Below are 9,571 nucleotides of genomic sequence, written 5' to 3' on the forward strand. Positions count from 1 at the left end.
TGTAAATGTAAATGAGTTTTTACCGAGGTAAAGCCAGTTTCAGGTTAGATATTCGACGGATATTCGCTTGTAGTTTTCCTTACGTCCACCAACAGCAGTTAGGGACCGTCAACATAGTGACAAATCACATGTTTCAAATGTCAATAGCTCTTTAACCATTACTCCAAACACTTTCAAAACTGGTTGTAGCTAACCCGATGGCATAGGCTCACATTGCACACACTTTAGTTTGTCCATTTTCATCTCGCATTGTTTTACATTAATTTTTCAAAACGTTGAATTTCAATAGCTCCTTGGTCATGTGACCTAGTGACTTCAAAAAAGTTTCAGAATGTCCACTCAGCGAGCCTACATATTGCACACTCTTTAGTTTGTCCATTTTCATCTCACGTGGTTTTACATACATTTTTCAACATTTAGAATTTCAATTGCTCCTTGGTCATGTGACCTAATGTCTGCTGACTACCCTTCTATATTGCACACTCTTGTTTGTGTACTGTAAAATCACGCGGTGTAACGTACATTTTTCATAGTTTAAAATTTGCAATAGCTCCTTGGTCATGTCATTTACACACCTAAGAAGCATGCAGTGGATATACACCCATATTGCATAACCTCTAGTCATGTATCTTCTATATTGTTGTACATTATTATTAGTTTGACAATTAGGGGGTTCAGTCCAGTGTTGTGTTTACCCTGTTCTTTAATATTTATCTACAATAATTGGTAGTCCTAAGTATTTATTTTCCCTCTTTTTTATTTTTCCACAGTATTTAACAGTGGTACACAATAGGAGAGAGACAGATAATATTTCCTTTCATCGTTAATATCAACCATAAAGGAAAAGGGCAAAGTACGAGAGTCATGCTATTAATTGTCCTGTCAACGTCGTTTGTATAGGTGGCAGGGAAGTCAGGCGCAGGAGAGTTAAACGAAGTGTAAAGGGAGACTTTTAATAAATGTCCACATGACATGCTCCAAACACGAGAATATACATACATCAAATAAACATTGGTACTAGGACCCGTCGCGCACCTATACACCAAGAATAAACACTTGACATAAAACAATCTCTGACAAACACATGAGGGGAAACAGAGGTTTAAATACACAACAGGTAATGAATGGGATTGACAACAGGTGTGTGGGAGGACAAGACAGAACCAATGGAAAATGAAAAATGGATCGATGATGGCTAGAAGGCCGGTGAAGTCGACCGCCGAACACCGCCCGGACAAGGAGAGGCACCGACTTCGGCAGAAGTCGTGACATGTCCAAAGCAGGGATGGAGAGTGAGGTAGGCTGCAGTGGGTTTGCTGGTCAATACATACACTGAACATGTAACCACAGTAATGGTGTCCAGTAAATCAATGAATAAAAATATAATATTGACAAATTAAACAAATTGTAGACCTTTAATCTTTTCCAACATGTCAACATTTCATACTTAACTTCAATTAAGTATGAAACATTTCACAGTGTTAACTTTCTCTTTATCCCTGGTTGATGTACATGTCAAAGCCTCTTCAGTGTGGATGGGGTATAGCATACATTTTCAACAACAAAGACTGCACTTCCAGTTTGTGTTCTTTACTCTATTGAACTCTTTTGTCTTCATTCCTAGGCACAGCACATGGAACCTCAGTTGGCATGCAAAACATTCAATCTAAACAAAACAAATTGTAACACGTTATAAATAATATCAAATATCAATGCCGTATGACGAATTAGCCATCCATTGTGTTATATCATAAATTGTCTTACATGCCGTCACTGTTGTCAAAAGATTATAAACATGTTAAATAAAGTTACTAACCCAGTCAGTCTTTGGGCCACATCCAGGTTCTTTATCAGTGGCACAGATGAAGCAGTTGTTGGCTTTGTTGAACTCTGAAATCATAGGCATATGGCTGTCCCACACAACTACATAAAAATAAAGAATTTACATTTACTTTGAATTAAATGTCATAACCAGACATTTTTAGTATATCCTCAGCCATTTCTTTTCACAGTTGCTCCATGTGTTTTTGAAGGTTCCATATCAATTTGGGAGGGGATGTTGGGGAAGTTCTGTGCATCTTCCTTGGCCATCTACACCAAAAAAATAAAATATAGTTTTTTAACTAATTGTCACATAACAGCTAACCATTCATTATTGAACATATAACTATCAAACCTCCATTATAAAGACCCTACAGCTGAAGGTGTCCTGCTGCATGGTGTGAGTTATTTACCCTCCTTTCCACTTTATGTCTTCCCAGTCGTCTTTTCCATGGCAGGATCTTCTCATTTTGAAGTATTCTCTTTTTTATGTAAAAATAGTGGAATTATGATTAGTTATAGGCAAATGAATACACAAGCCAAATTTGTATGCTGTTTTCCTTATCACTATAATCTAGTAGTAATTTATTAGTAGAGGTAATTTCCTTAATGCCCCATTCTACACACAGCCTATATTATAGGCACTGAACCATTTACAGGACAATAAAAGTAGCATATAGGATCCAACCCTATCACAGAGTGAATAAATGTACAGTTGTGGCCAAAAGTGTTGAGAATGAGACAAATATTAATTTTCACAAAGTCTGCTGCCTCAGTTTGTATGATGGCAATTTGCATATACTCCAGAATGTTATGAAGAGTGATCAGATGAATTGCAATTAATTGCAAAGTCCCTCTTTGCCATGAAAATGAACTGAATCCCCCAAAAACATTTCCACTGCATTTCAGCCCTGCCACAAAAGGACCAGCTGACATCATGTCAGTCATTCTCTCGTTAACACAGGTGTGAGTGTTGACGATGACAAGGCTGGAGACCACTCTGTCATGCTGATTGAGTTTGAATAACAGACTGGAAGCTTCAAAAGGAGGGTGGTGCTTGGAATCATTGTTCTTCCTCTGTCAATCATGGTTACCTGCAAGGAAACACGTGCCATCATCCTTGCTATGCACAAAAAGGGCTTCACAGGCAAGGATATTGCTGCCAGTAAGATTGCACCTAAATCAACCATTTATCGGATCATCAAGAACTTCAAGGAGAGCGGTTCAATTGTTGTGAGAAGGCTTCAGGGCGCCCAAGAAAGTCCAGCAAGCGCCAGGACCGTCTCCTAAAGTTGATTTAGCTGTAGGATCGGGGCACCACCAGTACAGAGCTTGCTCAGGAATGGCAGCGGGCAGGTGTGAGTGCTTCTGCACGCACAGTGAGGCGAAGACTTTTGGAGGATGGCCTGGTGTCAAGAAGGGCAGCAAAGAAGCCACTTCTCTCCAGGAAAAACATCAGGGACAGACTGATATTCTGCAAAAGGTACAGGGATTGGACTGCTGAGGACTGGGGTAAAGTAATTTTCACTGATGAATCCCCTTTCCGATTGTTTGGGTCATCTGGAAAAAAGCTTGTCCGGAGAAGACAAGGTGAGCGCTACCATCAGTCCTGTGTCATGCCAACAGTAAAGCATCCTGAGACCATTCATGTGTGGGGTTGCTTCTCAGCAAGGGAGTGGGCTCACTCACAATTTTGCCTAAGAACACAGCCATGGATAAAGAATGGTACCAACACATCCTCCGAGAGCAACTTCTTCCAACCATCCAGGAACAGTTTGGTGACGAACAATACCTTATCCAGCATGATGGAACACCTTGCCATAAGGCACAAGTGATAACTAAGTGGCTCTGTGAACAAAACATCGATATTTTGGGTCCATGGCCAGGAAACTCCCCAGACCTTAATCCTATTGAGAATGTGTGGTCAATCCTCAAGAGGCTGGTGGACAAACAAAAACCCACAAATTCTGACAAACTCCAAGCATTGATTATGCAAGAATGGGCTGCCATCAGTCAGGATGTGGCCCAGAAGTTAATTGAAAGCATGCCAGGGTGGATTGCAGAGGTCTTGAAAAAGAAGGGTCAACACTGCAAATATTGACTCTTTGCATCAACTTCATGTAATTGTCAATAAAAGCCTTTGACACTTATGAAATGCTTGTAATTATACTTCAGTATTCCATAGTAACATCTGACAAAAACATCTAAAGACACTGAAGCAGCACACTTTGTAGAAATTAATATTTGTGTCATTCTCAAAACTTTTGGCAACGACTATAGAGCGTTTGTAGACTTTAAGAAAAAAATATTAAGTGACAGTTTCATCAGTACGTGCTTAAAGAAAGTCATATCACAAAGGTGACAGTGCCCACCCAATCTATGACAATAGAGAACGAATTGTAAGCACCAAAGTGTGTTTGTCAAAATAATATCTTAAAATGTCAGTTGTTGAACATAATAGTTCTATTTGCAAAAGCAATTTATGATATATGCAGTTGAGGAATATTCCATGTACCAACACTACATATAGGATGGACATTCCCACATACAGTATTTAAAAAATATATATATTTCACCTTTATTCAACCAGGTAAGCCAGTTGAGAACAAGTTCTCATTTACAACTGCGACCTGACCAAGATAAAGCAAAGCAGTGTGATACAAACAACAACACAGAGTTACACATGGAATAAACAAATGTACAGTCAAGAACACAATAAAAAAGTCTATATACAGTGTGTGCAAATTAAGTAAGATTAGGGAGGTAAGGCAATAAATAGGCCGTAGTGGCGAAATAATTACAATTTCGCAAATAAACACTGGAGTGAGATGTGCAGAAGATGAATGTGCAAGTAGAGATACCGCGGTGCAAAGAAAAATGAAAAATGCTTCTTGAAATTCTCGCTAATCGTAGATTTATCGATGGGGACAGTGTTTCCTAGCCTCAGTGCAGTGGGCAGCTGGGAGGAGGTGCTCTTATTCTCCATAGACTTTACAGTGTCCCAGAACTTTTTGGAGTTTGTGCTACAGGATGTAAATTTCTGTTTGAAAAAGCTAGCCTTAGCTTTCCTAACTGCCTGTGTATATTGGTTCCTAACTTCCCTGAAAAGTTGCATATCGCTGTGGCTATTCGATGCTAATGCAGTACGCCACAGGATGTTTTTGTGCTGGTCAAGGACAGTCAGGTCTGGAGTGAACCAAGGGCTATATCTGTTCCTGGTTCAACATTTTTTGAATGGGGCATGCTTATTTAAGATGGTGAGGAAAGCACTTTTAAAGAATAACCAGACATCCTCTGCTGATGGAATGAGGTCAATATCTTTCCAGGATACCCGGGCCAGGTCGATTAGAAAGGCCTGCTCGCTGAAGTGTTTTAGGGAGCGTTTGACAGTGATGAGGGGTGGTCGTTTGACCGCGGACCCATGACTGACGCAGGCAATGAGGCAGTCATTGCTGAGATCCTGGTTGAAGACAGCAGAGGTGTATTTAGAAGACAGGTTGGTCAGGATGATATCTATGAGGGTGCCCGAGTTTACGGATTTGGGGTTGTACCTGGTAGGTTCCATGATAATTTGGGTGAGATTGAGGGCATCTAGCTTAGATTGTAGGACGGCCAAGGTGTTATTAAGCATGTCCCAGTTTAGGTCACCTAACATTACAAACTCTGAAGATAAATGGGGGGCAATTAATTCACATATGGTGTCCAGGGCGCAGCTGGGGGCTGAGGGGGGTCTCTAACAAGCGGCAACAGTTAGAGACTTATTTCTGGAAAGGTGGATTTTTAGAAGTAGAAGCTCGAACTGTTTGGGCACAGACCTGGATAGTATGACAGAACTCTGCAGGCTGTCTCTGCAGTAGATTGCAACTCCACCCCCTTTGGCAGTTCTGTCTTGGCGGAAAATGTATACACCTACATAAAGGCATTTTTCAGCTATGATTTTACCACTCAGAATACAGAATGGATATGACAATGGGGCCAGCACCGGATGTAATACACCCTTACAACAATCTACTTTTTGTTCTTCTTGACTTGTTATCTGGTAAACTGCTACTATCTGTCAAGGAAAGAGCCCCAATTAGGGGTTAGTGTACTCCAGTAAAAAAGGGCTGGTTTAGATTAAAAACTATTGCCCTGTGTCCCCGTTCATAGGGGCATGAGAGACTAGTCAGTGGTAGAATTGAGTTGGCACTTTTTAGGCCCAAACACCCATAGACCCACAAGGTTGAGGTTACTCATGGACAGTAATAAGTAATACATTTGTTTTTGAATTGATGCATTGTGTCTTCTAACTGTCCAAGAATTGGATCCAAAGTGTTAGGAAATATTTCTTCCCATAAATACAAAGGAGGATGTCTCTCCTCATACCTCTGGCGCTTTAGTCAGACTGCCAGACTGTGCACCACAGAGCCAATCAGGAGAGAATACATACAGGTCAACGGTGTCAATTGAAAGTCAAGGGGTGTGTCTGTGCCTTTTGGATTACTCTCTTTACAGAGAACCCCTGTGGTTCAAGTCTGCTCTGCACATGTCTGAAAGTGACAGAGCCAGCAGCCAAGAGAGTTTTTCACAGTATGTCATAAAAAAGTATTACACTTATGAATGTACTGTATGTAAAATGCTAATATGTATTAGATCCAGTACAATGGATTAACTAAGACCTGAATTTGAATGCAGCGTGTTATGATTCCTCCTTCTCTTTCTGTCCAGCAGGGTCAACCAAAAACACTTGGCCTGATGGTTCATGCAGATACTGGGGAAGCAATATAGAAATGTATTGATCCCTTAAATGACCCATATCACAACCCTCATACCTCTTCACAAAAATGTACCTAAATCAATTTTGGAAAAAGGATTTTACTCACAAAAGACAAATTTATTTTCCCAGTTAGAAATAGTAGGCCATGCATCAAATAACTTTTCATCAGAAAAACGAACCCTCAAATGCAATATTGCATTTGGTAAGTTGTCTGCAGGTGGCTTGTTGTGAATGCACTCAAATATCAAGTCATTATCAGGTTATGTAAATTGCGTTCTAATACTCAACGTAGAAGGATTTGTCTTAATGTACAGTATATGAAAGTGATGCTATAAAAATGATTCTTTCACGTTATCAAGCTCACTGTGACTGACAAATCACTGCCTATTACTGTGATTAAAAACATAGTTTTTCATGAGGCCTACCTGTGCGCCTGCCTTTAAGCACCTCTGTTTGAACACCTCTCCTGTCCTTGATCCATTCCACATACAGCCATTTGCGGATCTTTTCAGTGTCCATGTGAAAGATAGTTATTGCGAGGATGGAACATTTCTTGACTTAAAAGTTTTTTTTAAACACCCATGTAAAATGAAGGCCTGCAAAGCTTACAGATTTAAGTCTAATAGTATGAGATGAAAGTAGACAAACATCAGAGTGTGCAATATGAAGATATAGTCAGTGGACATTCTGAACCTGGTTTGAGGTCAGTAGGTCACATGACCAAGGAGCTATTGAAATTCTACATTTTGAAAAATGCATGTAAAACCATGTGAGATAAAAATGGACAAACTAAAGGATGTGCAATGTGTAGGGCCACTGAGTGGACATTCTGAACCTTGTTTGAAGTCACTAGGTCACATGACCAAGGTGCTATTGAAATTCTACATTTTGAAAAATTAATGGAAAACCATGTGAGATAAAAATGGACAAACTAAAGGGTGTGCAATGTGTAGGCCCACTGAGTGTACATTTTGAACCTTGTTTGAAGTCACTAGGTCACATGACCAAGGAGCTATTGAAATTCTAAATTTTGAAAAATTTATGGAAAACCATGTGAGATGGAAATGGATAAACTAAAGGGTGTGCAATGTGTAGGCTCGCTGAGTGGACATTCTGAAACTTGTTTGACGTCAAATGACCAAGGAGCTTTTGAAATTCTACAATTTGAATAATTAATGGAAAACCATGTGAGATGAAAATGGACAAACTAAAGGGTGTGCAATTTGAAGGGTAGTCAGTGGACATTCGGAACCTTGTTTGAAGTCACTAGGTCACACGACCTAGGAGCTATTTAAATTTTACATTTGGAAACAATAATGTAAAATCTTGTGAGATGAAAATTGACAAACTAAAGGGTGTGCAATATAGAAGAGTAGTCAGTGGACATTCTGAACCTTGTTTGAAGTAAGTATGTCACATGACCAAGGAGCTATTGAAATTTAAATGTAAAAAAAGTTTGTACTTTGTTCACGCTCCCTAACTAATTCAACTAGGAATACAAGACGCTGCTCACATTTCCACATGTTTATTAGCTTTGGAAAGCAAATTAATGTCTAAATCGTGAAAATAAGACCTGTGCAATGTTGTGCGCATTTTTTTCCAACATCATGACACTTATTTGGAGTCTGTGGCTCAAGTGGTTTGAAAGCTATTAAGGTTTGAAAGCGCGAATATCCGTTGAATATCGAACTTGAAACTGTCTTTACCTCGGTGGAGTTTTTGTATGGAGATCACTGAGTTTGAGTTTTTACCTGACAAAGTCATGTTAGGATATATATCTGTTATCCTGTTAACTTTTGTGCCGAATCCACTGCAGTGTTTATGGTCATGTTGCAGAAGTGTGTAGGAGGGTGATTCCAAGATGTGGGAAGTGTGCAGGAGAGCATGGGACAGAGTATTTTGTAGTTTTGGTGGATACAATTGTGTCAACTATAGGGATCCTCATGTTGCTGGGGATCGGAAGTGTCCGGTGCAATAGAGGCAGGTCGAGGGGACCAGAGTCAGAATAGTGCAAAGGAGTCGTATGCGGAGGCAGAGAAGAAAGTAGAGGAGGATGGGTCAAGGGTGAGAGATCTGGATAGGATCCTTGTGAGTAGTAAATCTGTGCCAGTACAGATGGATAGGCCAACGAGTGATATGCCTCGGTAAAGTTGGCTTCTTAGCATTCATAGCAATGGCTATCCACTGTACCGCAGAAATAGAACGTAAATAACAGAAAATAGATGTTGTGGTGGCAGCTGCAGATAAGTATTTGGGTATACAAGATTTGACTTTAGAAGAGTTACAGGGTGTGTTGAGTGGTGGTATCCTGTCCTCTCAGGTCGTTGGCATGGTGCAGGAGCAGATAGGGTCAAGTAGTGGAATGGGGTAGTGGGTTTTTGAGTGTAGGTTTAGTTGGAAGGGGTTTTTATTTTTTTCATTAAATAGTGGTATAGGTGTAGTGTTAACTGATGGTGCAATGTTTTCCTTTTCCCCTTTTATATGTGTGTATCACAAAATGTAACGTGTTTGACCACACACACTACCGCACAGTAGGTGGCGGCATGCACAAATAAAATGTGCAAACGCCATGATACCAAAGAAGAAGAATACAGGGCCATAATTGCTGCAGCATGACTACAAGAGTGTCCCGGCCCTGCAATACATAAGCAACTCGCTGTCTGTATGACACTTGTCGTTGATGCTTTTAGGTAGACAAGGTCGTCTCCAACATCCTTCATTAACACCCGTCCGACTTTGTTACTGTGTAGGTATTGGTACGCCTCCGAACTTAAGTTGCTCATCGCCTTACCATCGCAAGCTACGGATTCAACAAAGTAAGTAAATATGCTACCGTACGTGATACAAGGCGACTTCTTCACGTCATCTTCCCAACCATCAATTACGGAGGGTAAAGGTAGGCTAATATTACCCTTTTTGATCTCCGTCAGGTTGTGTTCCCATATCATTATTAGTTTTTGCAAGTTCTTCATGAATGTTTGTTTACTTCGAATC

This window comes from Salvelinus fontinalis, chromosome 17 (assembly GCF_029448725.1).
Source record: "Salvelinus fontinalis isolate EN_2023a chromosome 17, ASM2944872v1, whole genome shotgun sequence".
NCBI classification, from domain to species: Eukaryota; Metazoa; Chordata; class Actinopteri; order Salmoniformes; family Salmonidae; genus Salvelinus; species Salvelinus fontinalis.